This window comes from Chiloscyllium plagiosum, unplaced genomic scaffold, assembly GCF_037043375.1.
Source record: "Chiloscyllium plagiosum isolate Xiang-an unplaced genomic scaffold, Cpla_swu_hap1 HiC_scaffold_19, whole genome shotgun sequence".
NCBI lineage: Eukaryota > Metazoa > Chordata > Chondrichthyes > Orectolobiformes > Hemiscylliidae > Chiloscyllium > Chiloscyllium plagiosum.
The window spans coordinates 45,739,204-45,759,591 of NW_028270157.1; the positions used below are offsets into that span (position 1 = coordinate 45,739,204).

A 20,388-nucleotide genomic window follows, 5' to 3' on the forward strand; every position below is an offset into this window, starting at 1 on the left:
CCACCTCCAACACACCCCGTCCACCTGGACACCCCGTGCTGGCCTCCTTCCTGCCCTCGACCTCTTCATAGCAAACTGCCGCCGCGATATTAACCGCTACCTGAACTCCCACACCCCTCCCACCCACTCCAACCTCTCACCCTCGGAACGCGCAGCCCTCCACTCCCTCCGTTCCAACCCCAACCTCACCATCAAACCAGCTGACAAAGGGAGGCGCAGTAGTAGTTTGGCGCACTGACCTTTACACCGCTGAGGCCAAACGCCAGCTCGCAGATACCTCCTCCTACCGTCCCCTTGACCATGACCCCACCCCCCACCACCAAACCATCATCTCCCAGACCATCCATAACCTCATCACCTCAGGGGACCTCCCATCCACCGCCTCCAACCTCATAGTCCCACAACCCCACACCGCCCGTTTCTACCTCCTGCCCAAAATCCACAAACCTGACTGCCCCGGACGACCCATCGTCTCAGCCTGCTCCTGCCCAACCGAACTCATCTCGGCATACCTCGACACGGTCCTGTCCCCATTAGTCCAAGAACTCCCCACCTACGTTCGTGACACCACCCACGCCCTCCACCTCCTCCAGGATTTCCGCTTCCCCGGTCCCCAACGCCTCATCTTCACCATGGACATCCAGTCCCTGTACACCTCCATCCCCCATCACGAAGGACTCAAAGCACTCCGCTTCTTCCTTTCCCGCCGTACCACCCAGTATCCTTCCACCGACACCCTCCTTCGACTGACCGAACTGGTCCTCACCCTGAACAACTTTTCTTTCCAATCCTCCCACTTTCTCCAAACAAAAGGAGTAGCCATGGGCACCCGCATGGACCCCAGCTATGCCTGCCTCTTCGTAGGGTATGTGGAACAATCCATCTTCCGCAACTACACTGGCCCCACCCCCCATCTTTTCCTTCGCTACATTGATGACTGTATCGGCGCTACCTCTTGCTCCCACGAGGAGGTTGAACAGTTCATCCACTACACTAACACCTTCCACCCCGACCTCAAATTCACCTGGACAGTCTCGGACTCCTCCCTCCCCTTCCTAGACCTTTCTGTTTCTATCTCAGGCGACCGAATCAACACGGACATCTACTACAAACCAACCGACTCCCACAGCTACCTGGACTACACCTCCTCCCATCCTGCCCCCTGTAAAAACGCCATCCCATTCTCCCAATTCCTTCGTCTCCGCCGCATCTGCTCCCAGGAGGACCAGTTCAAAATACGTACAACACAGATGGCCTCCTTCTTCAAGGACCGCAATTTCCCCCCCCGACGTGGTCGACGGTGCCCTCCACCGCATCTCCTCCACTTCCCGCTCCTCCACCCTTGAGCCCCGCCCCTCCAACCGCCACCAGGACAGAACCCCACTGGTCCTCACCTACCACCCCACCAATCTCCATGTACAGCGCATCATCCGCCGTCACTTCCGCCACCCCCAAACAGACCCCAGCACCAAGGATATATTTCCCTCCCCTCCCCTATCAGCTTTCCGTAGAGACCACTCCCTCCGCGACGCCCTTGTCAGATCCACACCCTCCACCGACCCAACCTCCACTCCCAGCACCTTCCCTTGCAACCGCAGGAGGTGCAACACTTGCGCCCACACCTCCCCCCTCACTTCTCTCCAAGGCCCCAAAGGAAACTTCCATATCCGCCACAGATTCACCTGCACCTCCACCCACATCATCTACTGCATCCGCTGCAGCCGGTGTGGCCTCCTCTATATTGGGGAGACAGGCCGCCTACTTGCGGAGCGATTCAGAGAGCACCTCTGGGCCACCCGGACGAACCAACCCAACCACCCTGTAGCACAGCATTTCAACTCCCCCTCCCACTCCCACTCCACCGAGGATATGCAGGTCATTGGACTCATCCACCGCCAAACCACAACAACGCGGCGGTCGGAGGAGGAGCGTCTTATCTTCCGACTGGGAACCCTCCAACCACAGGGGATGAACTTGGACTTCACCAGTTTCTTCATCCCCACCTTGTCTCAGCCGAATCCCTCCAGCCCGGCACCGCCTTCCTGACCTGCAGTCTTCTTCTTGACCTCTCCGCCTCCATCCTACTCCGACCTATCACCCTCACCTTGACCTCTTTCCACCTATCACATTTCCAACGCCCCTCCTCCAAGTCCCTCCTCCCTACGTTTTATCTTCTCCTGCTGAACACTCTCTGCTCATTCCTGAGGAAGGGCCTGTGCCCGAAACGTCGAATCTCCTGTTCCCTGGATGCTGCCTGACCTGCTGTGCTGTTCCAGCAATAAAGTTTCAACCTGGAAATAGCATGACTTGAGTTAGTACCACAGGAGGTAGGGTTTTCCAGTTCATATGCACTTCCATTAAATTCAAGATTTTTAAGATACAAAAAGAAATCTACAAACAAAATACTGGCATAAAGTATCATACTTTCCTCGGGATCATGTCATTTTGCTACCTCTAGAAAATTGTGTACTTTCAAATGCTCATCTCTCCCTTCAGAAACGTCTAAATCGCCAATACAGAAACCAGGCTTTCATATACTTTATTTATTTCACCCACAATACTGTTGCCCAAAATAGTTCTTCTCACAAACTATCCGACCTCTCTTTTCCCCCCAGCCTCATTTGTTTAACAGCTGGGTTTTTTTTGTTTTTTTTAAAAAACAGATGTTTATTTAAAATTGAATATGCAACAACAGATCACACTCCAGTTAGGCTGATCATCGGTGTCAAGACTATTGAAGTTGGCTACGTTTTACATGCTTTGCCAGATTTCTAGATTGTGTGTAGATTATCAAGCAGCACGGCAGGTCTTGTGACAAAGGACAAAGAAATGTCTACAAGGTCTGCTGATATTAACTCAGCTTAAGCAGCAAATTTAACACATGGAATGTCATATGATTTCTGAAGACCTGATTTCACTTTGTTAGAGTCGTGCAATTACTGTATATAAAAAGGATATTAAAAGATACATTGCAATTAGCATAAGCAAGATTGCCAGCTCTGAATCTTATTTCAGCAATTTCACAAAAAAAATCTCCTTATACTGAAAACAAATTACTCAAAAATGTTCAAATTAAACACGAGAAAGTCAACTTGAAGTTTAGTGCTAATACTCACAACCCAGAGGCTGTCAAGGATACAATCAATTCTAAACACCTGTCTTTTAGAATGTGATTTGCATTCAACCCAGAAAACTTTTTTTAAAAAAAAGTTATTCACTCATGGGATTCATCCATCATTTCAAATTAAATATAGAAATAAAAAACATATTTCAGTCACATGGATCAGCACAAGGTTTAAGCCTTCATAGCAAATCACACCCTCTAAATGGGCTGCACGCCTATTTAACCCTGAAATGGACAAGAGGTTTTTCTTTGAAATAAATTACCCAGAGTTAAACTTGATGTGACTCGAACTGTGTCCAGCATATTCAACAGTCCAAGGTTATACCCGGTTACTGTGCCACAACAGGAATGTTTTTGTAGTCAAATTCCAAGTAGCAACCCCCATCCCCACCCTTAAGGGTTTATACAAAAACAGACGCATATACTCCAGCTGACAGTCTCCAATGCATTTTTAAACATCTATCTTAACTGTACATTTTAGGATTAAAAATTGGACTCTGCCAACTGCAGATGTTCTAATTTATGCATAATTGCACAATACACACTTGAAGTTTACATCATTCAGGAAACTCAAAATGCACACCCACAGCATAAAAAAGCTGAATAAAGGAGTGACCAAGTCTGTGCTTCAAATTACAGATTCTTTTAACCACAGACTTGTTCCCAATACAGCACTGTTCTTGCTGCTACTCAAAAATGTCTACTGATTGAACCAAGTTTTACAATTACATTTGTACTAAGTTCCAGACAATGATCATTTGCAAAAAGAGAAAATATAATCACCTCTGCTTGACATTCAGAGGCATTACCAATGCTGAATTACACAGTATGATCATTCTGAGGGGTTACTATTGACCCCATATGGACTAAACTGGAGCAGCCACATAAATGTTGTAAATATAAAAGCAGGTCGTCAACCAGAAATTCTATACTGAGTAACTCAGCTCCTGCTGCAGCATCTCACCGCAGTTCTTCAACCGCAATTTGCAAACCTTTGACTCCCACCATTGAAAAGGACAAGGAGATCATGGATTAAAATCTTAGAATGCCTTTTTTTAAATGTACTGAAGGTATACCTGCAAAAGGTGGAGTACAAGAAGGTGGAGTCCCAAGAAGTGGCTTACCACCACCCAAAAGAAAATTAAGGGATTGGTAACACATTGTCCTTGCCAGAAATACCCGCCATCCCATGAAATAATAAGAATTTGAGAAAAAGGATGCAAAAATTATTCAAATTATACCAAAACCTTTAAATAAAAACAAATCGGGATCAACAGTGAAACAAAAACAGGAACTGTGGAGAAACTCAATAGTTTGGCAGCATTTTAAAACGAGGAACAAAGTTAAGATTGAGTTTGATATTACGCCTTCAGAACTGAAATATTATTATGATCAACTCAATGTACTTTATTAAATCTTTACTTTATACACAAGAGAAATTGATGGAGCATTCTCGAGCTAGGGGAACTAAAGATAACCCAAACAACACACCCTATATATTTCTTTTAAAGAATGTCTCCCATAACAATTGTTATGGAATGTTTTCAACTGTAAAGAGCGAGTACAGTATGATTTCTTTTACAGGTTCCAATCTCAAAAATCACCAAACCCCAGCAGATCACTTCTAACTCCTCCTCAAAATCTATGAAAAGTCTTCACCGGTTAATCTATTGTTGCAGACCTTTTCTGTATCTATGGGACTTATTTATTTGGTCTTGATTCCATTACTTTCCCCCATTTTTTCTCCCTTTGCACAATTGTTTTCTAATTACATCCATGATGTTTCCTGGCCCTAATCATTAGCCTTTTATCATTATTCCCGACATCCAATCCTTTGACCAACCATCACCACCATAATGGTCATGATTTGGAGATGCCGGTGTTGGACTGGGGTGTACAAAGTTAAAAAAAAAAATCACAACACCAGGTTATAGTCCAACAGGTTTAATTGGAAGCACACTAGCTTTCGGAGCGACGCTCCTTCATCAGGTGATAGTGGAGGGCTCGATCGTAACACAGAATTTATAACAAAAATTTGCAGTGTGATGTAACTGAAATTATACATTGAAAAATTGATTGTCTGTTAAGCCTTTCATCTGTTAGAATACAGTGATAGTAAGACCATAATGGTCTTTGGGTTCTCAGCTTCTTTCTTGAACATCCATTATTTCAGTACTACTCAGGGCCTCATCTCTTTTTCCAGTACATGCCCCTTCGTGTTTTGCCATGAACTGGAAAACTTCATTGACTTTGTTCTAAATGTTCACCCTGCTCATCTTCTGACTCTTCACATTATTGACTTCTTTGTTTCCACTTCCAGAGGGAGACTATCTACTAATATTCACTGCTGATATTCCACTGTGTCCTATCCATTTGAAACACTGCTTTCAGTGTTTCCCTTCCTAACGTGCTCCCCAAGGAAGAGGGAGAGGTGAACTGTCCCACATTATGGTGGGATAGTTGACCAACAGTGGACAACCTTCAAAGCAATTTTTCAAAGTGCTCAGCAAAAGTATATTCCAGTGAGAGGAGGAACTGTAAGAAAAGGATTAATCTGCCATGGGTGTCTGAAGAAGTAAGAGGGGCTATCAAATTGAAAGAGAAGGCATTCAAAGTGGCCAAGATCAGCAGGAAACTAGAAGATTAGGAAAGCTTTAAAGGTCAACAGAAAGCCACAAAAAGAGCTATTAAAAAAAGAAAAATTGAACATGAGAAAAAGCTGGCACAGAATATAATGACAGATAGCAAACATTTCTATAAGTATATCGAATGAAAAGAGAGAATGGCTGAAGTAAACACTGGTCCTTTAGAGGATGAGAAGGGGCATTTATTATGGGATATGATGAAGTGGCCAAGGGATTGAATAAGTATTTTGAGTCGGTCTACACAGTGGAGAACACAACTAACACGCCAGTAATCGACAGAGTCAAAGGTAGATGAGGACCTGGAAACAATCGTTCTCAAAGAGGCGGTGTTAGGTAAGCTAATGGAGCGAAAGATAAATGAGTCACCTGACTCTGATGGAATGCATCCCAGGGTACTAAAAGAGATGGCAGGAGAAATAGCAAGTGCACTTGTGATAATTTTCCACATTTACTGGACTCTGGGGCAGTTCAGCTGATTGGAAAACAGCAAATGTGATGCCATCATTTAAAGGGTGCAATAGATACCTCTCACCCTTCTTCTCTCCAATGAGAAAAGCCCGCATTCTCTCAAACTTTCTTCATAAAACATGCCCCCCAGTCCAGGCAACATCCTGGTAAATCTCCTCCAAACCCTCTCTAAAGCTTCCACATCCTTCCTATAATGAGGAAACCAGAACTGAACACAATATTCCAAGTGTGGTCTAACCAGGGCTCTCGAGAGCTGCAGCATAACCTCATGGCTCTTAAACTCAATTACCCTGCTAATCAAAGCCAAAACACCATATATGCCTTCTTAACAACCCTATCAACTTGGGTGGCAAGTTGAGGGATCTATGGATATGGACCTAAGATCCCTCAGTTTCTTCAACACTGTCAAGAATTCTGTTTTTAACCCTGTATTCTGCTTCAATTTTAACCTTCCAAAGTGAATCACTTCACACTTTTCCAGGTTGAACTTCATCTGCCACTTCTCAGCCCCGCACAACATCCTGTCAATGTCCCGTTACAACCTACAACAACCCTCCACACTATCCACAACTTTACCAATCTTAGTGTCATCAGCAAACCTACTAACCAATCCTTCCACTTGCTCATCCAGGTCATTTATAAAAATCACAAAGATCAGAGGTCCCAGAACCGATCCCTGCAGAACAGCAACTGTCATCAAGCTCCAGGCTGAATACTTTCCAACTACTACCACCCTTTGTCTTCTATGGGCCAGCCAATTCTGTATCCCATGCCTCCTTACTTCCTGAATGTGCTTACCATGGGGAACCTATCAAAGGCCTTGCATAAATCCATATACACCACATCCACTGCAACACCTTCAATGTGTTTTGCCACATCCTCAAAGAACTCAATAAAGCTTGTGAGGCTTGATCTTCCCCTCACAAAGCCATGCTGACTATTTCTAATCAAACTATGGTTTTCCAAGTAAATCCTGTCTCTCAGAATCTTCTCCAATACTTTGCCCACCTCAGACCCAAGACTGACTGGTCTGTAATTCCCATGATTATCCCTATTCTCTTTCTTGAACAAGGGAACAACATTTGGAACCCTCCAATCATCTGACACTACTCCAGTGGACAGTGAGGACGCAAAGATCACCGCCAAAGGCACAACAATCTCTTTCCTCACTTCCTGTAGTAACCTAGGGTACATCCCATCTGGCCTGGGGATTTATCTATCCTTATGTTTTTTCAAACTCTTCAGCACATCCTCCTTCCTAACATGAACTGGTTCTAGGATGTTTCATGCTGCCCTCGTAAACGTCAAGGTCCCTCTCTGTATTGAATACTGGCTCATTAAGGACCTCCCCTACCTCGTCTGACTTCAAGCACAAGTTCCCTCCACTATCCCGGATTGGCACTACCCTCACTCTGGCCAACTTCTTCTTCCTCACATAAGTATAGAATGTCTGAGTTTTCCTTAATCCTACCCATTAAACCTTTTTCATGCCTCCCTTCTAGCTTTAAGTCCATTCTTTAGTTCCTTCCTGGCTACCCTGTAACCCTCTAATGCCCTGTCTGATCCGTGCATCCTCAACTTTAAGCTTCCTCCTTTTCCTTGAGTAGATACCCCACATCCCTTGTCACCCAAGGTTCTTTCAATCTACCATCCTTTCCTTGCCTCAGTCGGACAAACCTATCCAGCACTATCAGCAAGTGCTTCCTAAACAACCTCCATATTTCTGTCATGCATTTTCCTGAGAACATCTGTTCCCAATTTAGGGGTCCCAATTCTTGCCTAATAGCAATTAATACTCTCCCAATTAATACTCTCCAATACCGTCTGCTCCTATTCCTCTTCATGACTATAGTAAAAGGGTTAGGGAGCTGTGATCACTATCACCAAAATGCTCTCCCACCGAGAGATCGGACATCTGGCATGATTTGTTGCCAAGCACCAAATCCAATATGGCCTCCCCCCAGTTGGCCTATCTACATATTGAGTCAGGAACTGGACTTGGGACATGCCTGACAAAAACTATTTGAACTAAGGAGATTCCAACCAATATTAGGAAAATTAAAATCAACCATGACAACAACCCTGTTACTTCCGCACCTATCCAAAATCTGCCTCCCAATCAGCTCCTCTGAGCCTCTGCTGCTACGGGGGGGGGGGGGGGGGGGTCTGTAGAAAACTCAATGAAGTGGCTGCTTCCTTCCTGTTTTTGACTTCCACCCATACCAACTCGGTGGTCAAACCTTCTTTGCCGACCTTCCTTTCTGCAGCCGTGATACTATCCCTGGTGAGCAATGCCATTCCTTCACCTTGTTTACCTCCCCCCACTCCTATTCTTTTTGAAACATCTAAAGTCTGGAACATCCAAAAACCACCCAAGAACCATTAGCCATCTCCCTAATGACCACAACAGCATAATTCCAAGTACTTATCCATGCTCTGAGTTCATCACAGAGGACAGTGAAACTTTGCAAAATGACATAGTTCTAGTGAGTGGACAGAGGTCTGGCAGATGGAATACAAATGTTAATTAATGTGAAGTCATCCATTTTGATAGGAATAGTAAAAAGGCTTATCACTTGAATGGTAAAATGTTGCAACATGCTGCTATGCAGAAGGATCTGGGTGTCCTTGTGCATAAATCACAGAATGTTGGTATGCAGGTACAACAGATAACTAGGAAGGTAAATGGAATTTTGTCCTTCATTGTTAAAGGGATTGAGTTTAAAAGCAGGGAGGATATATTGCAGCTGTGTAGGGTGCTGGAGTGGGGGGCATACCTGGAGTACTGTGTACAGTTTGGTCTCCTTACTTGAGAAAGGACGCACTGGCACTGGGAGGGGTGCACAAGAGGTTCACCAGGTTAATTCCAGAGTTAAGGGTGTTGGCTTATGAGGAGAGACGGAGGAGACTGGGATTATATTAATGGGAATTTAGAAGAATGAGAGGGGGATCTTATAGAAACATAACATTACGAAGGGAATAGATAAGATAGGAGTAGAGAGGATGTTTCCACTGGCAGGTAGAACAGGACAAGAGGGCACAGCCTCAAGCTTAGGGGGAGCAGATATAGGACTGAATTGAGAAGGAACTTCTTCACCCAGAGGTTTGTGAATTTATGGAATTCCCTGCCCAGTGAAGTAGTTGATGCTACTTCAGTAAATGTTTTTTAAGTTAAGACAGATAATTTTGTGAATAAAAAGGAATTAAGGGTTACAGTGGGAGGGCGGGTAAGTGGAGCTGAAGCCACGAAAATATCAGCCATGGTGTTACTGAATGGCAGAGTTGGCTCAATAGGGCCAGATGGCAACTCCTAGTCACACCTCTCATGCTCTTATTATATTTATTCTTCTCTAATTGTGAGTAGACAGCATTCTTTGAATGTTGATTTTTCTTTTAAATTCAGTGGTGTGTTCCCCTCTCAAATTCTAAATTGAGAAGTCAAATTTTTAAATGGCCTGCAACAAACTGTCTTTAGGGTTAAATAAGCATAATTTATTAATGTATTCAAACCCAAGCGATGACTGTCACACAACACACACAAGTAAGAGGAAAAGAAAACATAGGTGTTGATAAGAAAGCATAATTTAACACACAAAACATGAGCAAGAAATCATGTCATTTTTGATTAAATCTAGAAAACCAATGACACGTGGATGTTCTTTTCCATAGGGATACAAAGGTGTAGTTGCCCAAAAGCAGAATTCCTGTGAGATTAAGGTGGTAGCAACAAGGTTAATCCACTTTTCAAGTGAATAAAAGATTCCTTCCAGAAATCAGATTTTGGAGGAAATTTGGACTAGAGGAGAGATTAGCTAAGCAAGGAGTCTGAATACAGTGTCACCATGTCGATTCTTATTAGAATTATGTTAACAGCAAACTACTTATTAGGCTAATATAGTGAGATTCAGAAATTACAGTTAACTTCTCCAGAAACCAGGCATGTTTTTGTGACTGACCCTGGATGAATCAAATTTCAGTCTAATAAGGAGTGTCTATGCCTCTGGTCAGGGTCATTGTTTGTTGCATGAGATCACGGGCAAGTCACTAGCACCATTTCAAATACAACAAGTTTTAATAGCTCTGCTTTGATCAGTACTGCCTGTAGGAAACATTTCATCCGCTGGTCTTCCTACATTTGTGGACAGCAAGGTTCACAAAACACAAGGGTGTGAGATTACAAGAGGATGATGTTGGAGTTCTGTCCTGGTAACTGATCAGAATTCTGACAGAAAGTAATAACTTGCATCACAAGACCAAAGTTAATTTTAAAATTTAAACCAAAAGATATAGCTTTTCAAAAATTTATTTCCTCTCCATGACTTGTGAACATGACATTCCTCTGGAGCTCAAAAAATTCTATGTTTATAAAAACAAATAGGCTCTCTTGCAGAAAAAGAAAGATTCATTCTCTCGTTCACTGTTGTAAGTGAAACACACAACATTAAGCATGTAATGTCATTTCCCTCCTCCATTCTGAGAGTTTGTACATGGCTAAAGGCATTAACAACAAAATTGGTCTTTCCTGAAATGAGTGATTTTTTTTGCAGGTTAAAAAGCTGAAGAGGCAAATTATAGCACAACTTTTCTGTCCACTTAACCTGTGATTTTCTTTCTGGTGCTATAAATTAGCAGATCATCCTGATGTGCATAATTTGGGTCCTACTAGTCTGGTCAGTGACATTGTGGAAGTCAAAGTGGTGGTATAGGCATTCTAGGGTGACAAGGTTAAAGATTTCTCTTACCCAGTCATGTAAATTTGCCACGATTCTTATGAAAAGATTTGCTTTGCTAAGGGAGGAGTCTGTATATTATTCATGGTGCTGGGCACTGCATTTACTTTCCAATAGTAAACATGAAGTTGCTTTGATCTGTGCAGGTTCTGAATCAATGCCACAGGGATTCTACAGCTTCTCAGGCAAAGCTGAACTGTTTTGCAAACCAGCATGTGCTGGATTCTGTGCCTGACCTGTATTGGTTCAGATTTAGCGGATAGTGTTTAATTTATTTTTGAGCATTCTCCACATCCACATCATGGACTGTTTGTTAAGTATACCCTGGCGGACTTCTCTAAGTTTCAATCAAGATGGCCACATCTCCCAACTATTCTTTGGTGAAGGCACTAATTGAGTTTAAGATTCTGGACTTGATGAATCCCTCCTTCTAAACAGACCACTCCTAACTAATTCAGATGTGTCGACCCTCCAACAGACAATCAGTTGACTGGACTCTGTTTTGCTGTATTTTATATTCATTTGAACTCTTGTGGTGGAACTTCAGGGGTTACTAACTTTCCCTATTCTGTTACTTTGAGGAGGTTCATTCCCAAGATGATCAATTTTGTCTCAGACATTAAGTGCCCCAAATCAGCTTCTGCTGCACTGAACAGCAGCTCCTCAATTAGATATTGCAACCCCCTCAATATCTGCATTTTATGGGAAACTTTCCTGTTCCCTCTCCAAGGTCAGAAAGATGTTAGTTAGATCTCCTGCTCATCCAGGAGAGATGCAGAGATGCAGGCTTCTTCCCTTGAAACTTTTGCTGGCTGGATTCAGAGATTTGTACATCCATGTTGTGCCCCATTTCTTTGGGGTTACCCTTGTTTACCGGTGCTGGGTTGGCTGTGGCTGCTCTGCACACTTCTGATGAAGGTAGTTTCCATTTAGGAAACTCCGGTCCCCTAAAACTAAAAAAGGTTTCAGCTAGCCACATCTCATGCTCGCTTAGAGGGAAGGCCAGTCAGGTTTCAGCCCAGTAAAACTCTTGTTTAAAAATATAACTTTTTATAACAATTTATGACTACTTTTCATATCATGTAAGAATGGCAATTCCCCCCTCATCCTCAACTTCAGCCCTATCAGCCTCTGTTCAACAGATTATCTTTTACTATTTTAACCATTCCCAGCATGACACCACCAGACTCATTTTTACTGTCCTTTTGGCATGAATGAGCTGTTCCGACTTCAGTTTCTTTAAAACTCCTTCCTTTTGGTACCTTCCCACTCAAACACAGGAGAGGCAAACATCTGCTGCTTTACTTCTCCCCTCACACTATCCTCAGCCCCAAAAACATCTTCCAAGCAAAACTAAAATTCACCTGTACTAAATTTACCACTTTTTCTTTGCTGTTCACTTTATGGTTTCTACATCAGTGCAACCAAATGCAGACAGGTAACTGTTTTGCAGAACAACTCCAATTTCAGTTCAATCCCACAAGCAAGCATATCCTCCTTGGTCACATTGTGATCTCTCTTTCATGATCTGCTAGAATGTTCAATGAAGCTCAATGTGAGCTCAAGAAACAGCATCTGGACGCAATACAACATTCAGTAACTTTAGATCACAAACTCTGGTGGCCAGCTTAGCATTCTTTTTGCTGGCTTGTAGATATTTTCTGATCAATCTATTCAGAGATGTTGTTACACACCTGTGGAGGTGAGACTTGAACCCTGACCTCCTGGTTCAAAAGCTACAGACACTACTGCTGTGCAAAAACTCTTTGCTGGTTTATAACTGAACAGTTGTATTCAGCTGGTCACAATATAGTCGAACGCGCCTTATCTGGACACAAACATTTACTACACACATTACACTCTTTTTGACTCTTACGTAACGAATGCCAGTTAATCTGTTTTGTCCTCAATCCTGTCATAGATCTTTTTTGTTATTCCTGCCCCCTTTCCCTCTTCTATTGGCTTAAAAACTCTTGATTTCAACCTTTCTTCAGTTCTGGTAAAAATCATTAACCTTAAATGTTAACTGTTTGTCTCCACAGATTCTGCCTGACAAATAATTCCAGCGTTTGTTGTTTTAACTTTGCCAAAAAGGTATAAAGCAAAAACAATAGTTTGTTTCAAAGTATGGTAAATAATAAAAATCTGAACCAAGAAAAAACACTGGAAATACTCAACAGATTAAAAAGCATGAAACCTGAAACATTTATGGAGCGTTTCCCTCTCCATAAATGCTGCTAGCATGAGTATTTATAGAATTTTGTGCTTTAATTAATACTTTTGTGTGTTTTATGCAGTGGCTTGATACCTACATCTTTGAAGTTATGCATTTAACACACACTTGGAAATGAAAGCAATATCGTAAGAGAAAACTGACAAACACAAAGCCTAATTTGTGACCTTGACAAACTGGGTTTGCTTAAACAGGGATGTGGAAAGACAAATTTCCCTCAGTTATATCAACTAATCCCCACTTGATCTCAGGATTTCATATCACCAGGTTATCAAGCACATCACAGCCAAGCAAAAAATTCTTGAGTAATTATTGCTACACAAAAGCCAATAAGTTGCTAATCAATTAACATTAAGGAAATTTATCATAAAGTTTAGCAGAACATGACATTGAAAAAATTCCACCCTACCCAGTCACATTAGATAATGTGCTATTTGGCTACCGGTCATTTTCTCACCACTTATACTGCTATTGTAAAAGGAAATAAATGATTTGCAGGATGCATTTATACATCACCTTCAATATCAATGTTCAAAAATGTTTCACAAAAGGTATAAAGGAAATAAACAAGGTTTTTAGCCTAAGACAATATTAGCAATTAACTAATATCAATACAATTCTACCATACCTTGATTTTACAGTTGATACAGAAAGAGGATCAACACACTGCCAGTGTTCAGTTTTATGGAAAAATCAACAATGCATTTAATCTTAAAGTTAAAAAATCACAACACCAGGTTATAGTCCAATAGGTTCATTTGAAAGTACAAACTTTCGGAGTACTGCTCCTTCATCAGGTAGCATCTTATAAAAATGTAACTTAATTTATATTAAAGTTTATGAGAAACAGTTGTCAAATAAGGTAAGTGAAAGTATAGCCTACATATGCAGCAATTACTGAAAATCTAAGATTTTGAGCTAATAAAACAATTGTTATATGAATTAATATGAATTAGAAGTAGGCCATTTGATCATGGCTGATCTGATTGCAGCTTCACCTCCAAATTCCTGCTCACCTCTGATAACAAAAACAAGGTAATTGTAGCTTAAGAATCTTTCGACTTCTGCCTTAAAAACATTCAATGACCCTGCTTCACTGCTCTCTGGGAAAGAGCGTGCCAAAGACTCAGGATCCTCTCAGACAAAAATATTTCCCTTTGTTTGTTTCTTCAATAAAAGACTCCTTATTTTTAAACTATTCACAACATTCATTTCCCTTATTTTTACTATTTGGGGACAACTGCCACTTTTTTTGGCGACATTATCCTTTAGGATATTATCCAATAAAACAAGTATTTCATAAGACTTTTTAGATTATGAGAGAACATTTCAAATCTCTCAAGGTTACTGATCATTACTGTTGTTTGAACAATTCTGTATTCTATAGAACAAATAAAGCTATACAACTGTATTAGTGCAGAGTGAAAAGATTTCTATACAGAGCAAAACAAATAAACTTCTTTAATGTAGATCACTTCACCAATGCAACCAAAGTCAAACAATGTAAGGTCACAATGTTAACAAAATAAAATCTGCAAGATAAACATGTATTTAATAGCAATAGAACTACTTCTGGAATTAATCATTAAATTAAAATAATGAATGATAAATGGAAAAATGCCATTAGGTATGTTTCTTTCATGCACAAAAAGTTGACGTTTCTAAATACAAACTTTTAAATACCACTTTTTCATAGTTACTGAATTTTCATTCTAATCTACTAAATTACATAATTATATAAGTGAGCTGATTTGCAATCCAATTTGATAAATGTAATAATAAATGCAATTGAAGTAAATAAGTTTACGAAGTACAAAATAGCATGGAAAGAATAAATTGAGTGGTAATATTTCATGTATTTTCTCAAAACCCTAAAGTAAGGATGCAAAATTTAGAGCCTGAGAAGTGGTGCAGTTCAGCATGAAGAAATTGAATACAAATCATCAAGCCTTATGACTGCCTTAACAGGTAAAAGAAAATAATCTTTCCTATGTCAACATCTTTCATTTTCCATAAATCTCAAAATTTGAAGAAGAAAATCTAGCACAAATCTAAACTTTAACCAACTGTTATTTTAACATAAGCCTCTATATTAGATAAACTTGCCTCCCTTTAACTAATACTTGAACACAGTACTGTTATGAAGAAACTTCCAAATGTTGAAAATGAGTGAAGCTGTAGAATCAATTCTGCCTTTGTGTCCAGCAACACAACTTTATTCTGGATCTCCTTACAGCATGACAAAATATCAGAATGCACAATGTTGTGGACAAATAAGAATCAATTATCTACATATAACCTCGTACATTATAGTCATCATTTTATTCCAGTAAAATAATAGCATCAGCAGATCACATCACAATGGTTTAGTGGGTTTTATTAAGTGACTTATCTAACATATATCTGTAGTCTTAAAGTTGAGCCCATGCATTAATGTCACCTTTATACTACAGAACTATTATTCTATTACAGGTAATACCTATTATTGGGAAAGTGTTAGAATCTATTATAATGCATGCACTAATAGGGCAGATAGAAACAATCAAGCAGAGTCTTCAATGAAGGGAAAATCATTTTTGACAAATTTATTAGAATTCTTTAAGTAATACTCAGGATGCAAGGTTTGTAGCTCAGGTTGATGTTTAGGGTGTAGATTTGCTCGCTGAGCTGTAGGTTTGATATCCAGGCGTTTCACTGCCTTGCTAGGTAACATCATCAGTGGCGACCTCCAAGGGAAGCGAAGCTGTTGCCTCCTGCTTTCTATTTATATGTTTGTCCTGGATGGGGTTCCTGGGATTTGTGCTGATGTCATTTCCTGTTCATTTTCTGAGGGGTTGATAGATGGTATCTAGATCTATGCGTTTGTTTATGGCGTTATGGTTTGAGTGCCAGGCCTCTAGGAATTCTCTGGCATGTCTTTGCTTAGCCTGTCCCAGGATAGATGTGTTGTCCCAGGCGAAATGGTGGGTTTTTTTTCATCCGTGTGTAGGCCTACGAGGGAAAGGGGATCGTGTCTTTTTGTGGCTAGCTGGTGTTAGTGTATCCGGGTGGCTAACTTTCTTCCTGTTTGTCCTACATAGTGTTTGTGACAGTCCTTGCATGGAATTTTGTAGACAACATTTTTTTTTGCCCATGGGCTGTACTGGGTTTGGTAGTTTTTGTTTGAGTGTTGGTGGGTTTGTGTGCTACTAGGATTCTGAGGGGTCTTAGTAGTCTGGCTATCATTTCTGAAATTTCTTTGATGTATGGTAACACACACAAACGAAGCTGTATCAGAACACTATTCCAACGAGCCACCACACACTGCAGCACAGACAAACTTCAGAAAACAGAGGAGAACCACCCTATACAACGTATTCAAGAAGAAAGGATACTCAAAAAATACAGTCCGCAGATTCCTCAAGAACAAACCATAACAAGCAGACCAAAACAGCCAGAAACACCTTACCATACATCAAAGAAGTTTCAGAAATGACAGCCAGACTACTAAGACCCCTCAGAATCCTAATAGCACACAAACCCACCAACACTCTCAAACAAAAACTAACAAACTTAAAAGACCCAGTACAACCCATGGACAAAAAAATGTCATCTACAAAATTCCATACAAGGACTGCCACAAACACTATGTAGGACAAACAGGAAGAAAAAATTAGCCACCAGGATACACGAATACCAGCTAGCCACAAAAAGACACGACCCTCTCTCCCTCGTAGGCCTACACATGGAAGAAAAAAAAAACACCATTTCGACTGGGACAACACATCTATCCTGGGACAGGCTAAGCAAAGAAATGCCAGAGAATTCCTGGAGGTCTGGCACTCAAACCATAACGCCATAAACAAACGCATAGATCTAGATGCCATCTATCAACCCCTCAGAAAATGAACAGGAAATTACATCAGCACAAATCCCAGGAACCCCATCCAGGACAAACATATAAATAGAAAGCAGGAGACAACAGCTTTGCTTCACGTGGAGGTCGCCACTGATGATGTTACCTAGCCAGGTAATGAAACATCTGGATATCAAACCTACAGCTCAGCGAGCAAACCTACACCCTAAATACTCAGGATAAATAAAGTGTAAGAAGTGGTAGTAAAATATTTTGATTTTCTGAAGGCACTCGATAAAGGTATATTTTAAGGCTATATAATAAGTCTACGATGTTGAAAGTGGTTTATTAATGTGGATAGAGGAGTGCTGTGAACAGCTTTGAGCCCAGTATAGAACAAAAGAAATGCTGTCATTGGAGGCAGTCCAAAAAAGCTTTAACCTTTCACTGCAACACAGCACCCTAAAAAAAAAGGAAGACATGCTGGATGGTAGAAACAAGTTCACAGCCAATGTTACTATTTTCCCCACAACCACGCAGATATTTAACATTTTCTCCTCAATCAAATTATTTGTCCTATGTAAAATGGCCTGAATTTTGTCAGTGATAAGTCAACTGTTAATCTTGAAAGCTGCCTGGTTCTAGCAATCTCTGATGTGACTTTGCAGAAAGGTTGGTAAACAGAAGACAAACTTAAGATTTGAAAGAAAAGAGAGGAGCAACACAAGGAAAATATTACTTATACACCAAGTCATCAGGATATGACATACACAGACTAAAAGGAAGCAGTTTCAACAATAACTCAACTGTGAACTGGAGACAGACATCTAGTTAAAAATTGGAGATAAAGCAGAGAAATGGGACTTACAAGATGCCAATGCAGGAATAATGAATCAAACAGACTCCTTCCTTGCAATTTCATTCTTTGCTGCATCTTTTCCAATACTAATTTGAACCTGAAAGCAAGACTAAGGAATCTTGAGATGTTCCTCAAAAAATATCAATATAAGCAATCATATTAAAGAATTCTCAGATACCAAATCATGAAGTAAAATACACTAATTGTATATTTTAGAAATTATAAAGAATGAAATGAAGAATATGACAAAGACTGATTGATAATTCAGTTTTTAAATTTAAAGATAGTTTAGCAGAGTGGAAAAAATTGACATTATACAAATGTAAAATTTGATTTCCCCACAAATTTTTTAACAGTGGTAATGAGTTCATGTAAATTTAAAAACTCGATTCCATTTCAATGAGACAAATTTGAATGAATTCAAAGCGACAGGTTAGTTAAAAAACAGCAAGCTGTCACTCAATGATTCTTAATTGACTTCAACACAGCACATGACTGAAAAAGCAGTGAAACATTAACTTCAGAATCTCTAATTTTCATGATATACAAACAGCCTCCAGAAGTTTATGTAATTTCAGAAAAACAATGACAGCATGAACCAAGTTCTGCCATCATTATATCCATGAAATCCAATCAAAGGATTGACAAATGTAAATAAAATTACTTGACAGTGTAAACAATGGAGATCTCAAAGAAATTTTAATCTTTAGTTTAATCAACGTGTCCAAAAGATATCCTAAACCACAAGACTAAGTTGCTTGTGTCCTTGATCTCAATCTTATTTCTAAATTGCTTGTGCTTAGGCTGTTTCCATTTATTTGTACATTTGTTTGAAATAATTTTTTTTCATAATATTGGCACCAGTAATAGCATAATTTTGACCCTAGTATACGAGCATGTTTAGGTAAAACAATCAGCTTGAACTTAGAATCAGATCAAGTAACATTGAACTCAACTATTTTTTTTTAAATAGGTAGTTCCTCAAACATAAATTCATGGAACCCGTAAGATGACAAAAAGTCTCAACTGAGTAAATTATACAAAACTGAGTAGTAAAACAGTAAAAGACAAGTTAGGATCTTAGTGAATACAAGTTAATTTCAACTACCCCTTTAAATGTAACATGATCTCTGTGGAACACACCGTGCTATAGCTATGAAAGTACTTAAATTCACAAGATCTACTTGAGAAATGAAAGTGGAGCACTGACGCAAATCTTTAATATCAGTTAACCTGATTATTGATCAACAATAAAGATATCCATGTATGAAATTTATTTGATGTATACTTGGACAAAAAATCGTGTAAAGCAAACACTTTTGAAATAAAAGAGCACACTCAAACTAGAATCGCAAAAGCAATTCCCTGTAGAGAAAAAAAATGAGCGTCCCACTTTAAGTTCAGCTTCATTAAACTAAAAGAATTAATAATGTGCTGGCTCATCTTGCTGGCGGTTTTTAAACCACACTGCGTTACTGTTTTTTGGCATCCAAAAACACATTCCATCCAAGACCTTGAAGTGGACGTTAAACCCTTATGCAATTTTTTTTCCCCCGAAGCACACCAACTAAACAGGCAGAGAATTTCCATTCCTGTTATTCAAATATAATTTTATGACCCAACCAAGGGATCTGTGACCTTGGAATGAATGAGAATGAGAAGCCTTCATTTTTATTTTGGAGATCGCACAATCTGGTGAACACGGTGTCTGTCAGTAGTGTATGTAGACTGTACCCGGACAGACACGGCGCTTGTGGGCACAGAACAAGGCACAGCCCAAGCCCTGGACATACCAACACAGTTGCGTCACCTGATGCAACTGGAAAACTTCCGGAACAAACTCTCACCTTTAAACTTTTTCTCCGGTAGAGTGGGGCACTGTAGGTTCAACTGAGTAACGCTGTAAAGCATTCGCTTACAGTATGCTGCCCCTGTTCTCCAGCACAATAACCTGCCCCTCTGCCTTCACCAGGAGTTACCGAGGCCTTTACCCTCTCTCCCCCTCCACTCCACTCCACACACCACCCCACCCCCCTTCAACAACAAATTCACTCACAAACCGCCCAGCAGCTCAAAGCTCGGATCCCAACTTATTAAAACTACCTTCATTCTCACCGTCAAAAGGCTGGTTTTATGTTCGCCGGGTTGTTTCCGCACTGACTGACAAGCTCCAACTCCTCCTGGCCACCTCCAGCTCCCGCCGCATCCGCCCCGTACGCTCGCGACACGCAGCGTCCGCGCGATCACTCCACCCCCCCCCCCCTCGAGCGCTCTGCCACGCCCTCCCCCCGCCCGCGCATGCACTCATTGGCGCGCGCAGTCGAACTCGTTAACAGCGAGGCGCGCGCGCTCCGGGTGTGTTGGAATTGTGTCGGTGACGAAGCTGCTTCAGCCGATGTTCTAATGTCTTTAGACAATCAAACATCCCGAAAATAATATCATGTTAAAGTGCTATTATATATAATACATACAGCCTCCTGAACAGACGCAGGCT

General features: G+C 40.9%; 1 protein-coding gene across 4 annotated transcripts in view; it reads right to left on the reverse strand.

The window, feature by feature from the left end:
• LOC122559602 (protein kinase C and casein kinase substrate in neurons protein 2-like) overlaps window positions 1-20,388 on the reverse strand; it is a 112,459-nt gene extending 92,071 nt beyond the window's left edge. For 2 of the 4 annotated variants that reach the window (XM_043709369.2, XM_043709367.2), the window contains exon 1: window positions 20,366-20,388. The gene's annotated coding sequence lies outside the window, so the exon portion shown is untranslated. Of the gene's footprint in view, window positions 1-19,997; window positions 20,132-20,365 lie in introns of those variants that run through there. The other 2 variants (XM_087997293.1, XM_087997294.1) reach the window with 2 other exon arrangements.